The sequence below is a fragment of the Carcharodon carcharias genome, chromosome 2 (genome assembly GCF_017639515.1).
Source record: "Carcharodon carcharias isolate sCarCar2 chromosome 2, sCarCar2.pri, whole genome shotgun sequence".
In the NCBI taxonomy this organism is placed as follows: Eukaryota; Metazoa; Chordata; class Chondrichthyes; order Lamniformes; family Lamnidae; genus Carcharodon; species Carcharodon carcharias.
In genome coordinates, this window is record NC_054468.1 from 232,572,541 (window position 1) to 232,588,610 (window position 16,070).

The 16,070-nt window shown below is 45.4% G+C and overlaps 1 protein-coding gene across 1 annotated transcript in view; it reads right to left on the bottom strand.

Annotated features, from left to right (window-relative positions):
* The window catches only part of LOC121290906, a 31,112-nt gene extending 15,765 nt beyond the window's left edge, over positions 1-15,347 (bottom strand). The window contains exon 1 of the mRNA XM_041211947.1: positions 15,297-15,347. The gene's annotated coding sequence lies outside the window, so the exon portion shown is untranslated. The remainder of the gene's footprint in view (positions 1-15,296) is intronic.
* Between the last annotated feature and the right edge of the window lie 723 nt (positions 15,348-16,070).

The following is a 16,070-nucleotide window of genomic DNA, read 5'->3' on the forward strand; positions in this document are numbered from 1 at the left end:
TTTACTCTGTATCTAACCCCGTGCTGTTCCTGTCCTGGGAGTGTTTGATGGGCACAGTGTAGAGGGAGCTTTACTCTGTATCTAACCCCGTGCTGTTCCTGTCCTGGGAGTGTTTGATGGGGACAGTGTAGAGGGAGCTTTACTCTGTATCTAACTCCGTGCTGTTCCTGTCCTGGGAGTGTTTGATGGGGACAGTGTAGAGGGAGCTTTACTCTGTATCTAACCCTGTGCTGTTCCTGTCCTGGGAGTGTTTGATGGGGACAGTGTAGAGGGAGCTTTACTCTGTATCTAACTCCGTGCTGTTCCTGTCCTGGGAGTGTTTGATGGGGACAGTGTAGAGGGAGCTTTACTCTGTATCTAACTCCGTGCTGTTCCTGTCCTGGGAGTGTTTGATGGGGACAGTGTAGAGGGAGCTTTACTCTGTATCTAACCCTGTGCTGTTCCTGTCCTGGGAATGTTTGATGGGGACAGTGTAGAGGGAGCTTTACTCTGTGTCTAACTCCGTGCTGTTCCTGTCCTGGGAGTGTTTGATGGGGACAGTGTAAAGGGAGCTTTACTCTGTATCTAACTCTGTGCTGTTCCTGTCCTGGGAGTGTTGATGGGACAGTATATCACAGTTATTACTGAACAGAAGGCAGCCATTCATGCCCATTCATGTCCATACTAGCTCTCAGAATGAGCAATTTACCTAGTGCCATTCCCCTGCTTTTTCCCTATAACCCTGCGCATTCTTGCTTTTCTTCCTTTTCAGAGTTTCCATGCCCACTGGCATCGGGCGTGTTCGGTGGCATGAGTGGACAATATGGTGAGAAGGCCAGAAATCGGTTTCACAACGGCTTGAAACCAGTTTGTGATCGTCCACTCAGCCGGCTGTTGGCAGGCCACATTTCCCACCATCGGACATCAGGAACCTCATTTCATTATTAGGCCAGCCCGCCAGATTCATCCTCTCCCGCTGGATCGTCCGCCTACGAAAGCAGGAAAACAAGCCAACACGTTTCACAGAAGCACATGCAAGGTGTGTATTTGATGGGCTGTACTTTGAGGGGAACTCAGGGGTGTGTGCACAGTAACGTTGCACAGCACTTGTCCAGGTCACCTGTTGGATATCATGGTTGAGGCGCATTAGGGGAGGGGGGTGCAAGGGCTTCCCTGTGGCTGAGGCGACCTGGGGTGAGGGTGGGGGTGGGGGGGTGGAGGGGGGGCAGGGGCTGCCCTGTGGTTGAAGATAGTGCACAAGCATTCGGGGCGGGGGGAGTAAGGGTGGGCGAGGGAAGCGGCCACGCATTAGGGAAACATTGTTTAATCTAGCCATTCCTCCACAGCTGAGACAGTTCAGGCGCAGCCACATTGATATGATTGGTGTCGGGCCTCCAGCTTCTCTGCCCATTCAAGCAATGCAGAGACAGCACTGTGCCACCAAGTGCTCCAGGGCTTTTCACCCCCCCCCCCCCCCCCCCCCCCCCCCCCCACCGGGCACATCCTGCAAAGTAATGAATGTTTCAGTGGACTGCAGAACAGTTGGACAACTGGGCACATTGTACAACCTCCTCGCTAGAGCTGGCCATGGAGTAGTCACTGCTGGAGGCTCTCCCTTGCAATGTCAGCACCCCAGTTTGGACCAATCTCCCCCATGGTTCAAGTTAACAGTGCAGCCTTGCAGCGCGGGTTAGGAGAATGTCTGTGCCTGAGCTGAGAGCACAATATGCAGTCCAATGGGCAAAGCTGCTGCCAATCGGTCGGGTGGAGTGGGGTGTAGGTGGGTGGGGTTTCGGGCAGCCATACAGCGCACTAAACTCTGGCCATCCAAGTGGTGGCCAGCACTCTCCAGGATGCATTAAGGGGCCTTCAGACTTAACCAGGACAGGTTCTTAGTACACCCATGCTAACCCATGTGTCTCTCTCTTTTGTCCTGTAGGAGGAATACATCAGAATCATGGAGCCTGGTGAGTTGCTGTACACCTCGTGGCCTACAGAGAGTGAAGACAACGGAGGAGAGAGTGACTGAGGTGCCTGGCTGCGCAGAGGGAGGAGCAGCACCCTCTGGAAGAAGGGGTGGATGGGACCTCCGCACATGCCGCCGAAGAGCCACAGCGAGCCGTCGCTGGTTGGTGCCTAGATAGCTCGAGGATCTACAGGTGCACAGTGCGATGAACTGCACTCACACAGATCTTCATCACAACAGGCTGTGCAAATACATCTTCTTAACTTTCCTAACCCAACTGTTACATCTTGGTACTCCCAGGACATCCACAGTGGAGTTGTAGGTAACCTGTTGACTGCTACATCCTGACCATGATGACTTTGGTGGGCATCCTCTGGAGGACCAAGACTTGGAGGATTCTGGCCTGCATTTAGGGCCCTGCCTCACCTTCCTCGGCCTGTGGAGCTGGAGCTGCTGAGGTCACAGGAAGAGGGGATTCATATGGGCTAGACACTCCCAGAGTCACCTGGATGGAAGGCCCCTCGGGGTGCACCTGCTGAACATCCTCCCTATGGGTGCCCGGGGGCCCCAGGCTGACTCCAAGATGAGAAGGGGTAGCTGGAGTGAGATCGAGCTGCCTCGCACCCCTCTCATGTACACACTATTGGAGGCCAAATATGGTATCAGCGATTGAGTTGAGCCCAAGCAGTGGTACAGAAGCGATGACGTCCTGTCCAAGACCTCCATGGCGTCCGCCATCATACCAGTGTTGACCTCGGTGCGTTGGCATGCCGGTGATATCACCTCAGCCTGAAGGCAGATGGACTCCTCCATCGTGCCTTGCAATCTGAGGAGTGCAGCGAACATCTCTTCCTGATGTTCCCGAGCTTGCCTTTGCAGTTCCAGCAACTGTGACATGACCGAGACCAGAGGCTCATCTTTTGACTCTCAGCAATTTCTGGCCTCCAGCAGCCCTTCAAGTGCCAGACACCTGGGAAGTCGCTGCCTGCTGTGGATCAGACAATGCAATGTGCTCACCAGATTGTGATCCCGAGGCTACTCTAAAGCTAAATCCCACCAAGGTGTGTGTCTCTGTGTGGTGGAGGGTGTGTGGGTAAGCGGTGTGATGGGACTTCAAGGAGAATGTCTCCAGATTCCTCTTCAGAGGTTTCTTTTGGGCTTGATTAGAGGCCCCAAGTCATGGACTCCATCGGCTGTTTCCCAGCTATGCCTCTGGAAGCAATGGGAAATAATTAGTGCATGGCAGTGGCCTGTGAAACAGGACACATCACTCACAGCATGGTTGTCTGATGGATGTTGCACTGCTGCATCCTCACCTGGTAGAGCACCGCGAACCTCACTGTCAGCACAGGACCGGGCCAGATCATCGCCGGCCATTGGATGGCTCCATTTTCAAAGTCTGTGAGGACCTTGATTTCAGGCATTCCTCCACTGGTCTGCGACCTCTCCCTCTTGTTGGTGCCAGCTTGTCCTGCATGAATAGAGATCAAAGGAGTGTAAGCAGGACACCTGCCAAGCCACATGATAAGTGTGCCTAGCATGTGTGAGTGGTGAGTGGTCCCTTTGACAGGAGGAGGACAATGATGGTGTGCATGAGGAAGTGTATGATGATGTCCCTTAAGCTGCCAGTGAGTGAGGTCCTTGTGGATGTGTGATGGGTTTGTGAGTGTGTGCATTGAGAGTGATGAGAAGAGTGACTTACCTTGGCAGAATGGAGGAGATCATTCATCCGTCTGCCACACTGGGTAGCTGTCCTCTTTTGAAGGGTACTGACCACCACTGCCACTGCCTCCCAAGCCTGGTTGGTCACACCGCTGCCCATCCTGTAACCAGAGTGGGGGTAGAGGACATCACGGTGAGGCTCCACGGCATCCAAACGGTGTTCCAGTGATGTGTCATTAAACCTGGGGGCTGCAGTCTTTTTGCCTTTTGTGGACATTTTCCCTGTAGTAGTCCTGGGCTGGAAGCCCTGAGATGTGCACGCGTGGCTGGACTTTAAACATAGCACCCAGCGTGATGAAGCGGCGAGGTGATGGCGTGGTGGATGAATAAGAGCCTGCCTGCCATTAAAACGCCATGTTTCGCAGGGATACATAATAAAGCAGCAGGCTTGGGACAAAACAGTGTGTAAAGCCGCCATTGTGGCCAGCGGGTAAAACGTCATTTTATCTGTCCGCTACTGCACTTAGTGCAAATCTGGGTCAACTCTGCCTAATAATCCAATTCATTTTTGAATGCCTCGAGTGAACTTGCCCCCAATCCACTCTCTAGCAGCACATTTCAAATCCTAATCATTCACTGGTGACAAAGGGTGGGATTTCCCGCCCACGCACACTGCCAGGATTGTCAGGTTTGGCCGAAGGTGAATGGACTTCTGGCTGGGCTAAATCCCCCATGGTGGGTCCTGCCACCATATGGCCAGAAAACCCTGGCCAAAGTTTTTCCTCATGTCACCATTGCTTCTTTTGCCAATTACCTTAAACTGTGCCCTCTCGGTCTCGAACCTACCATGAGTGGGAACAGATTTTCCCTATCTACTCTGTCCAGACCACTCATGATTTTGAACACTTCTAATCAAATCTCCTCTCAACCTTTTCTTCTCCAATGAAAACAATGGCAACTTCTCCAATCTATCTTTATAACTGAAGTTCCTCATCCCTGGAACCATTCTCATGCATCTTTTCTGCACTCTCTCTAATACCTTCATATCTTTCCTAAAGTGCAGAGCCGTGAACTGGACACAATACTCCAGTTGAGGCTGAACCAGTGTTTTATACAAGTTTAGCATAACCTCTTTTCTCAAGTACTCAATGCTCCTATTAGTAAAGCCCAGGGTACTGTATGCTTCCTGGAGTGGGCAGATAGGTGGCAGATGAAGTTCAATGCAGAGAAGGGTGAGGTGATGCATTTTGGTAGGAAGATCATGGAAAGACAATATAAATAAGGGGTGAAATTTTGAAGGGGGTTCAGGAGCAGGAAGACTTAGGTGTAAGATAAAAGCAAAAAACTGCGGATGCTGGAAATCCCTTACTTAGGTGTATATGTGCATAGAACATTGAAGGTAACAGGACAGGTGGAGGGAGCAGTTAATAAAGCATATAGTATCCTGGGCTTTATTAATAAGGGCATAAAGTGCAAGAGCTGGTTGGTTATGCTGAATTTGTACAAGACACTCATTGGACCACAGCTGGAGCAGTGTGTATAGTTCTAGGTACCAGGAGAGAAGAAGGCTGAGGGGAGATTTGATTGAGAAGTTCAAAATCATGAGAGGGTTGGATAGAATAGATAGGGAGAAGCTGTTCCCACTCGTAAAAGGATCAAGAATGAGAGGGCACAGATTTAAAGTGATTTGCAAAAAAAGCAAGTGTGACGTGAGAAAAAACTTTTCAACACAGTGAGTGGTTTGGGTCTGGAATGCACTGCCTGGAAGTGTGGTGGAGGCAGGTTCAATTGAGGCTTTCAAGAGGACATTAGATGATCATTTGAATAGAAACAATGTGCAAGGGTACAAGGAAAAGGCAGGACAATGGCACCAGATCATAATGCTTATTTGGAGAGCCAGTGCAGACATGATGGGCTGAATGGTCTCATTCTGTGTCATTAAGATTCTGTAATTCCCCAGATTTCCTCTTCTCCACGCTCCCTCAAATGGCCCCTCCGGCTTTTAATCTCCCCAGATTTGACAGCCCTCATAGGTTCAGATATTCCTCAAGTGGACATCTGTGATTCTGCAATCTCCCATCCTCAAGGCTATTCTCCTCCTGGTCTCGTCTCCCTGGGGTGGTGCTCAGGGAAGTTAATGAGCCTGAGGCTTTAACTGTGTTTGGTGATGAGGGTGGATGGGATGTACTCTGGTGGGAAATTTAAAATGCTGATCTCCCAGACTGCTGTAGGCAGAGCTCAGGAAAGGTTTCCTCATTCTGAGAGGGTGGGGAACCCTCACTGACACTCCGAGTACTGAGGGAGTGCTGCACTATGAAAGGTCTGTAATCTGTGATCGGATATTAAACCAAGGCCTGGTCTGCTCTCTTAGGTGGATGTGAAAGGTTCCACAGCTCTATTTTCAAGAAAAGTAGGGAAGTTCTCCACGTGCCCTGGGTCAATATTTATCCTTCACTCAACAGCACTGAAATAGATTATCCGGAAATTATTACAATGCTGTTTGTGGGATTTGTTGTGCTCAAATTGGCTTGTTAAAAAAGTTAATTTAAAGACCTAGTTAGATCAAAGGAAGAGGCTTATTAGATTGCCAGAGGATTAGGAGAATTTAGAACCCATCAAAGGAGAAGGAGGAAACTGATAAAAAGGGAAAAGAGAATATGCATGCAAGCTAATGAGAAAAATACAAGCAGACTTTAAAATCTTCTTTAGGTATGTTAAAAGGGGAAGATTAGCAAGGACAAATATAGGTCCATTACAGGCAGAGACAGAGGAACTTATGGAGAATAGGGAAATAAGCTAGAAAGTAAACAATTACTTCGTGACTGTCTTTAAAGAGAAAGAGTCAGAAAATCTCCCAGAGATATTAGGGAACCAAGGTGCTTGTGAAAATAATGCATCGAAGGAAATTAGTATGAATACAGATGTTGTGCTGTAAAAAATAAATTGTATTGAAGGTTGAGGGCTTTAAACTAAATGAGGGCTTGTGGGGGGGTGGGTGAAGGATCAAACTTGGGTAGATCTAACAAATCAAGATGTAGATTCAAGGTAGGAGACCATAATAGTAATATGGGAAATGGGGGTCAGAGAATGGCAGGAAGGGACAGAGAGATAAAACCTATGAATACACCAATGGTCAAGATTAGATGTTACAAAAATAAAAAGGACAAAATTAAAGGCTCTGTTTCTGAATGTACGTAGCATTCATAACAAAGTAAACTATTGATAGCACACATTGAAATAAATATGATCTGATAATCAGTACAGGGAAGTGGCTGCAGGATGACAAGGTTTGGGTCTTGAATATTGAGGGTATATGAGATTCAAGAAGAACAGGAAGCTAGGTAAAGGTGGAGGGGGTAGCTTTTTTTATTAAGGATGGCATTGAGGCAACAGTTAGAGAAGACCTTGGTTCAGGAGATCAGGGTGTTGAAATGGTTTGGGTGGAGATGAGGAATAGTAGGGGAAAGAAGTCACTAGTGGGAATGGTCTACAGGCCCTCTAAAAGTAACCAAAATGTAGGATAAAGTATACAAGAAGAAATATTGGGTGCTTGTGATAAAGTGATGACAATAATCATGGGTGACTTTTAATCTACGTATAAACTAGAAAAATCAGATTGACAGTAATAGCCTGAATGAGGAGTTCATAGAATGCTTTTGAAGTGGTTTCTTAGACCAGTACATTCTGGAACCAACCAGAGAACAGGTTGTATAAGTCTTGGTATCGTGTAATGTGACAGGATTAATTAATGACCTCAGAGTGAAGGCACCCCTTGGTAGCAGTGACCACAATATGATTGAATTCTACATCCAGTTTGAAAGGGAGAAAAGTGGGTCTAAGCCTAGTATTTTAAACTTAAATAAGGGCAACTATGTGGGGATGAAAGCTGAGTTAGCTGAAGTGAACTGGGATACCAGGCTAGGGGATAAATAGACAAGCAGTGGCAGACATTTAAAGAAAAGAAATTCTCCTAACCTCTGTCCTAAAAGGGCACCCCCTAGTTTTAAAACAGTGCCCCTTAGTTCTGGACTCACCCACAAGAGGAAACATCATTTCTGCCTCCACATTGTCAAGGCAGTGCAGGATCTTATATACTTCATTCAAGTCACCCCTAACTCTTCTAAACTCCAGTGAAACAAGCCCAGCCTGTCTAACCTTTCCTCATAAGACAACCCACTCATTCCAGATATCAATCTAGTGAACCTCCTCTGAACCACCTCTAATGCATTTACATCCTTCGTTAAATGAGACCAAAACTGCACACAGTATTCGAGATGTGGTCTCACCAGTGACCTGTATAAATGAAGCGTAACATCCTTACTTTTATGTTCAATTCCTCTCGTAATAAAGAATAACATTCCATTAGCCTTCTTAGTTACTTGTTGTACCTGCATACTATTTGTGACTCATGCATGAGAACATCTAGATCCCTCTGCACCTCAGAATCCTGCAGTCATTCTCCATATAATTAATACTCTGCTTTTTTATTCTTCCTGCCAAGCAAACAACTTTGCATTTTCCCACATTATACTCCATTTGCCAGACTTTCTGCCTGCTTACTCAACCTACTTATATTTGTCTGCAACCTTATGTCACAACATACTTTGCCACCTAGCTATGTGTAACCTGCAAATTTAACTACCATGCCTTCACTGCCCTCATCTAAGTCATTGATACAAATTATAAAAAGTTGAGACCCCAGCACAGGCCCCTGTGGGACTCCACTCGTTACATCCTGCCAATCAGAAAATGACCCATTTATGCATACTCTGTTTTCTCCCAGCCAGCCAATCTTCTATTCATGCTATAATAAGAGCTAAAAACAGTAAACTCAGCAGTTCTGGCAGCATCTGTGGAGAGAGAAACAGAATTAATATTTCAAATCTGTGTGATACTTCTTCCGAGCATTATAGGAGAGTCATATAGACTCGAAACGTTAACTCTGTTTTTATCTCAGATTTCCAGCATCCGCAGTATTTGGCTTTTATCTTCTATCCATGCTAATATGTTACCCCCTACACCATGAGCTTTTATTTTCCATAATAATCTTTGATGTGGCACCTTATCAAATGCCTTCTGAAAACAAGTACAGCACGTCTACAGGCTCCCCTTTATCCACGGCACAAGTTACTCCTTCAAAGAACTTCAATAAATTGGTTAAATATGATTTCCCTTTCACAAAACCATGCTGACTCTTCCCAATTACCTTGAGTTTTTCTAAATGCCTAGCCATAGCCTCCTTAATGATCGATTCTAGCATCTTCCGCATAACAGACATCAGACTAACTGGCCTATAGTTTCCAATTTTCTGCCTCCCTCTCTTCTTGAATAGAGGGGTTATATTTGCTACTTTCCATTCTGATGGAACCTTTCTAGAATCTAGTGTTTTTTTTTGAAAATTAACATCAACATGTTTACGAACTCATTAGCCATCTCTTTTAAGACCCTAGCATGAAGTCCATCAGGAGCTGGAGGCTTGTCAGCCCACAACTCCATCAGTTTGCTCAGTAAGGCTTCTCTGGTGATTTTAATTTCACCAAATTCCTCTCTCCCTTCCACATCTTGATTTACAGCTACTACTGGAATGTTTTTTGTATCCTCTGTCATGAAGACAGAAGCAAAATATTTGTTCATTTCATCCAACATTTCCTTTTTATCTACTATTAACTCCCCATTCTCACTCTCAAATATTGTGTGCAGTTTTGGTCTCCTTATTTAAGGAAGGATGTAAATGCATTGGAGGCGGTTCAGAGGTTTACTAGATTGATATCTGGGATGAGCGGGTTTTCTTATGAGGCAAGATTAGATAGACTGGGCTTGTTTCCACTGGAGTTTAGAAGAATGAGGGGTGACTTGACTGAACTATGTAAGATGAGTGAATTCAGATCAAGGGTTGCCCTTTGAGGACAGAGATGAGGAGAAATTTTTTCTCCCAGAGGATTGTGCACCTTTGGAACTCCCTGCCTCAGAAAGGGGTTGAAGGTGGGGTCATTGATTATTTTTTAAAGTGCAGGTGGATAGGTTCTTGTTAGGCAAGAGAATCAAAGGTCATCAGGGGCAGGAATGTGGAATTCAAAACACAACAGATCACCCATGATGTTATTGAATGGTGAGCATGTGCGAGGGGTTGAATGGCCTACTTATGCTCCTATTTCATATGTTTGTATAAATCCCCTGGACCAGATGATCTACGTCCCAAAGAGTGGAAGGAGGTGGCAATAGAGATAGTGGATGCATTGGTAGTTATCTTTCGAAATTCTGTAGATTCTGGAAAGTTTCCACCAGATTAACAAGTAACAAAGGTAATTCCACTATTTAAGAAGGGAGGGAGAGAGAAAAGAGAGTATTACAGACCTGCTGCTTTGCTGTCAGTAGTCGGTAAAATGTTATAATCTTTTACAAAGGATGTGATTACTAGACACTTGGAAAATAATGATATGGTTGGGCAGAGTGAACATGGATTTACAAATGGGAAATCATGTTTGACAAACCTGCTGGAGTTTTTCTGAAGATAGTACCTGTAGCATAGATAAAGGAGATAAAGAAAATACACTGCATTTGGATTTTCAGAAGGCTTTTGTAGGTCCCACACAAGAGGTTAGTAAACAAAATTGAGCACATGGGATTAGGGGCAAAATACTGGTATGGCTTGAGGATTGGATAACAGATAGAAAACAGAGAGTAAGAATAAACAGGGCATTCTCAGGTTGGCGGGCTGTTACTAGTTGGGAACTGCAACAATCTTTGCTGGTGCCACAGCTGTTCACAAACTAACTTATTTGGATGTGGGAACGGTGAGATGTTGAGAAGTGTTGATGTTCAGAGGGACATGGATGTCCTTGTTTATGAGTCACTAAAAGCTAACATGCAGGTGCAGCAAGCAATTAGGAAGGCAAATTGTATGTTGGACTTCATTACAAGGGATTTGAGTGCAGGAATAAAGATATCTTGCTGTAATTACATAGAGCCTTGGTGAGACTACAGCTGGAGTATTGTGTACAGTTTTGATCTTTTTACTGAAAGATAGATTTACATGCCACAGATGGAGTGCAACAGCAGTTCATGAGACTAATCCCTGGGATGGCTGGATTGTCTTATGAGGAGAGATTGAGGAAACTGGGACTGTATTCTGTAGAGTTTCAAAGAATGAGAGGTAATCTCATTGAAACTTATGAAATTTTTACAGGGCAAGACAGGGTTGAGCTAGATAAGATGTTTCCCCTGACTGGTGAGTCTAGAACCAGAGGGCACAGTCTCAGAAAAAGGGCAGGTCCTTTAGAACTGAGAGAAAGAGGAACTTCTTCACTCAGAGTGGTGAATCTTTGGAATTCTCAACCCCAGAGGACTGTGGACGCTCAATCATTGAGCATTTTCAAGACAGAAATTGATAGATTTCTAAATACTAACAACATCAAGAGATCTGGGAATAGCGGGGGAAAGTGGCATTGAGACAGATCATCAGCCATGATACAACTGAATGGCAGGCCTAATGGGCTGAATGGCCTACTCCTGCTCCAATGTTTCCATGTTGAGCATTTCCTTCAACAACAGTGACCTCATTTCAAAACTATTTAATTGGCTATAAAGCACTTTGGAATGTTATAGAGTCATACAGGTCTATAGCACAGAAAAAGGCTCTTCGGCCCATCGAGTCTGTGCCAGTCAAACAAGTACCTAGCTATTCTAATACAATTTTCCAGCACTAGGCTCATAGCCTTGTATGCCATGGCACTGCAAGAGCACATCCAAATACTTCTCAAATGTTTTGAGGGTTTTTGCCTCTACTACCCTTTCAGGCAGTGAGTTCCAGGTTCCCACCACCCTCCGGATGAAAAGGTTCTTCCTCATATCCCCGCTAAACCTCCTGCCCCTTACCTTAAATCTATGTCCTCTGGTTATTGATCCCTCCACCAAGGGGAAAAATTCCTTCCTGTCTACCCTATCTATGCCTCTCATAATTTTATACACCTCAATCATGTCCCCCCCTCAATCTCCTCTGCTCCAGGGAAAATAACCCATCTATCCAACCTCTCTTCATAACTAAAACTCTCCAGCCCAGGCAACATCCTGGTAAACCTCCTCTACACTCTCTCTAGTGCAATCACATCCTTCCTATAATGCGGATTCCAGGACTACATGCAATACTCTAGCTGTGGCTTAATCAGCACTTTATACAGTTCCAGCATAACCTCCCTGTTCTTAGATTCTATGCTTCAGTTAATAAAGGCAAGCATCCCATATGCCTTCTTAACCACCTTATCTACCTGTCCCACTACCTTAATGGACCGGTGGACATGCACACCAAGGTCCCTCTGATCCTCGGTACTTCCCAGGGTCCCATAATTCATCGTGTATTCCCATGCCTTGTTTGTCCTGCCCAAGTGCTTCACCTTACGCTTATCCGGATTCAATTCCATTTGCCACTGATCAGCCCATCTGACCAGCCCGTCTATATCCTCCTGTAGTCTAAGGCTACCCTCCCCACTATTTGCCACCCCGCCTATTTTCATGTCATCTGCAAACATGCTGATCGACCCTCCTACATTCAAGACTAAATCATTTATATATACCACAAACAGCAAGGGACCCAACAACAATCCCTGTGGAACCCCACTGGACACAGGCATCCAGTCACGAAAACACCCCTCGACCATTGCCCTCTGCTTCCTGCCACTCAGCCTCTTCTGGATCCAATTTGCCAAATTGCCTTGGATTCCATGGGCTCTTACCTTCGTTATCGGTCTCCCTTGCGGGACCTTTTCAAAAGCCTTGCTGAAGTCCAAGTAGACAATGTCAAATGCATTGCCCTCATTTACACACCTGGTCACCTCTTCGAAAAATTCAATCAAATTGGTCAGACATGACCTCCCCTCAACAAAACCATGCTGACTGTCCTTCATTAATCCCTGCCTCTCCAACTGTAGATTAATTCTGTCCCTTAGAATTGCTTCCAATAGTTTCCCCACCGCTGAGGTTAGACTGACTGGCCTGTAGTTCCCTGGTTTATCCCTTCCTCCCTTCTTGAATAACGGTACCACATTGGCTGTGCTCCAGTGCTCTGGCACTTCTGTGGCCAGAGAGGTATTGAAAATTATTGCCAGCATCCCTGCTATCTCCTCCCTTGCCTCACTCAACAGCCTGGGATACATTTTATCCGGGCCTGGAGATTTATCTACTTTTAAGCCTGCCAGACCACTTAGAACCTCCTCCCTTTCTATGCTAATCTCTTTAATTATATCAGAGTCCTTCTGCCTGATTTCCATACCCACGGCATCCCTCTCATTGTGAACACCAACACAAAGTATTCATTTAGAACCCTACCTACATCTTCTGGCTCCACACACAAATTATCACTATGGTCCTTAATGGGCCCTACTCTTTCCCTAGTAGTTCTCTTGCTTTTAATATACTTGTAAAATAACTTTGGATTTTCCTTTATTTTACCTGCAAGCCCCCTTTTTGCACTCCTAATTTCCTTTTTTTAAGTTTCCCCCTACACATTCTATACTCTTCTAGGGCTTCCGCTATTTTAAGCCCTCGGTATCTGCCATAAGCCTCCCTTTTTCTCTTTATCCATTCCTGTATATCCTTCGACATCCAGGGTTCCCAGGTTTGTTGGTCTCACCCTTTGTCTTTACTGGAATATGTTGTCCCTGTACTCTTCCTAGTTCCTTCTTGAATGAGTCCTACTGCTCTGCTGCAGATTTACCTAAAAGTAGCTGCTCCCAGTCCACTCTAGCCAAATCATATTTGGTCTTATTAAAATCGGCCTTACCACAATTTAGAACTCTGATTTCTGGCCCATCCTTGTCCTTTTCCATAACAAGCTTGAATCTAACAGAGTTATGATCACTATCTGTAAAATGCTCCCCCACTGATACCTCTACCACTTGCCCGGCTTCATTCCCTAAAATTAAGTCCAGGACTGCTCCCTCTCTTGTAGGACCTTCTAAAAAGCTCTCCTGAATGCATTTTAAGAATTCCATTCCCTCTAAACCTATCACACTATGACTAACCCAGTTAATGTTGGGGAAGTTGAAATCCTCCACTATTACTACCCTATTATTTTTATACTTCTCTGAAATTTGCCTACATATCTGCTCTTTTATTTCTCTGACTGTTTGGGGGCCTATAATACACTCCCAGCAATGTGATTGCTCCTTTTTTTGTTTTTCAGTTCTACCCATATGGCTTCATTTGAGGAACCTTCTAAGATGTCATCCCATCTTAGTGCTGGAATTGATTCCTTGATCAATATTGCGATACCCACTCCTCTTTTACCTCCTTCCCTGTCTCTCCTAAAGACTCTATATCCTGGAAAATTGAGCTGCCAATCCTGCCCCTCTCTCAACGATGTTTCTGTGACAGCAATTGCATCATACTTCCATGTGTTAATTTGTGCCCTCAACTCACCTGCCTTATTCATCAGACTCCTTGCATTAAAATAAGTACCATCCAACCTTGCCAAATTCCCTTGTGCCTTAACTGGCCTATAATTTCCTTGTCTTCCAGACTCACTTGCTCTGGCTAATTTTGGCTGTGCATCTTCCACTGCTGAACCTCCTCTCAGGATCCCATACCCGTGCCAAGTTAGTTTAAACCCTCCCCAACAGCATGAGCAAACCTCCCTGCAAGAATGTTGGTCCCATTCTGGTTCAGGTGCAACCTGTCTGCTTTGTACAGGTCCCACCGCCCCCAGAAACAGTCCCAATGTCCCAGAAATCTAAAGGCCTCCCTCCTGCACCATCTCTCCAGCCATGCATTCATCTGGACTAACCTCCTATTTCTATACTCACTAGCACGTGGCACCGGAAGTAATCCAGAGATTAATACGTTTGAGGCCCTGTTTTTTAAATTGGTTTCCTAGGTCCCTAAATTCTGCTTGCTGGACCTCAGCCCGCTTTCTACCTATGTCGTTGGTACCAATGTCTACCATGATCTCTGTCTGTTTGCCCTCCCCCTTTAGAATGCCCTGCAGCCGTTCAGTGACATCCTTGACCCTGGCACCAGGGAGACAACATATCATCCTGGAGTCACGTTTAGGGCTGCAGAAATGCCTATCTGTTCCCCTTATTATCGAGTCTCCTACCACTATTGCTCTTCCCCTCTTTTTCCTCCCCCACTCTGCAGCTGAGCCACTCACAGTGCCATGAGTGTGGCTGCACTCCCCAGAGGAACCGTCACTCTCACTGTTTTCTAACACAGAAGAACTGTTCGCAAGCGAGATGCACCCTGGGGATTTCCTGACTACCTGCCTGACACCTTTCTTCTGACTGATGGTCACCCATTCCCTCTCTGTCTGCACTTCCGTAAACTGTGGGGTGACGACGTCTAAAAACCTGCTATCCACAAAACCCTTGGCCTCGTGGATGCACCTCAGTGTCTCCAGCTGCCACTCAAGCTCCAAAACCTGGAGCTCAAGTAACTGCAGCTGGTGGCACTTCCTATACAAGTGGTCGGTTAGAGTGCAAGGAGCATCTAGGACTTCCCGTGTGTTACAGGCGATACATAACATGGGACTGAGCTGCCCTGCCATGCTTCTAGTTGAATAAAAACACTTACTTTAAGTTAAATAAAGTAAAATTTAAATTATTTATGTACTTAGATAAAAACTAGAACCTTTACCTTACCTTAATGTATTTTAAACTGGAGAAAAACACTTACCCACTTCTCACTAATCAGCTCTCACCTTTGTGCTGACGTCACTTTTTGAAGCTTCCCTGCACTTGTGCTGGTTCTGATCTCTCCGCCGCTCTCTTGCGCTGTCTTGTGATGTCACTCTTGTTATTTTCAGCAAGAACTGACCGCAGGAGACTCTTCCCAGACTGCTTCACCACGATGCTGACTACAGGGCACTCTTCCCAGGCTGCTTCACCGCGATGCTGACTGCAGGACACTCTTCCCAGACTGCTTCACCGCGATGCTGACTGCAGGACACTCTTCCCAGACTGCTTCACCGCAATGCTGGCTGCAGCATATGTTCTGAGGTTATGAAAGGCATTGCAGAAATGCTGTCAGAAATTGTTCCATACAGGACTCTTGGCTTATTGTTATTGATTCAGGATTTGAGTACTATTCTGAAGAAGTCAGGCCCTCCAGCAGCGTGCTGATCTCACACATCACTGCTTTTACTTATTTAGTTCCCCATAATAAATAAAACACTTACAAGTTTTATACATTCTTTTCCTGGTGATGACACAGGAAATGCATCAACATTATTATCAGATTATGTGAAATTGAAATATCTGAGAATCCCTTTCTCAGGTTTTGACAGCTATATTCTAAAAGATTCATTGTGCTGTTTTGTGGAAGAGTGTGAGATATTTGGCATTGCTATTTTTCTGTTTGGTACAATTTTTAAAAACTTATTTTTTGCACATTTTTATTATTTGTTTGCTTTTTTCTCATCTTGTAATATTTCAGGAAACTTTTTCTAATTCTAAACATCTGAAACTGTTGCAAT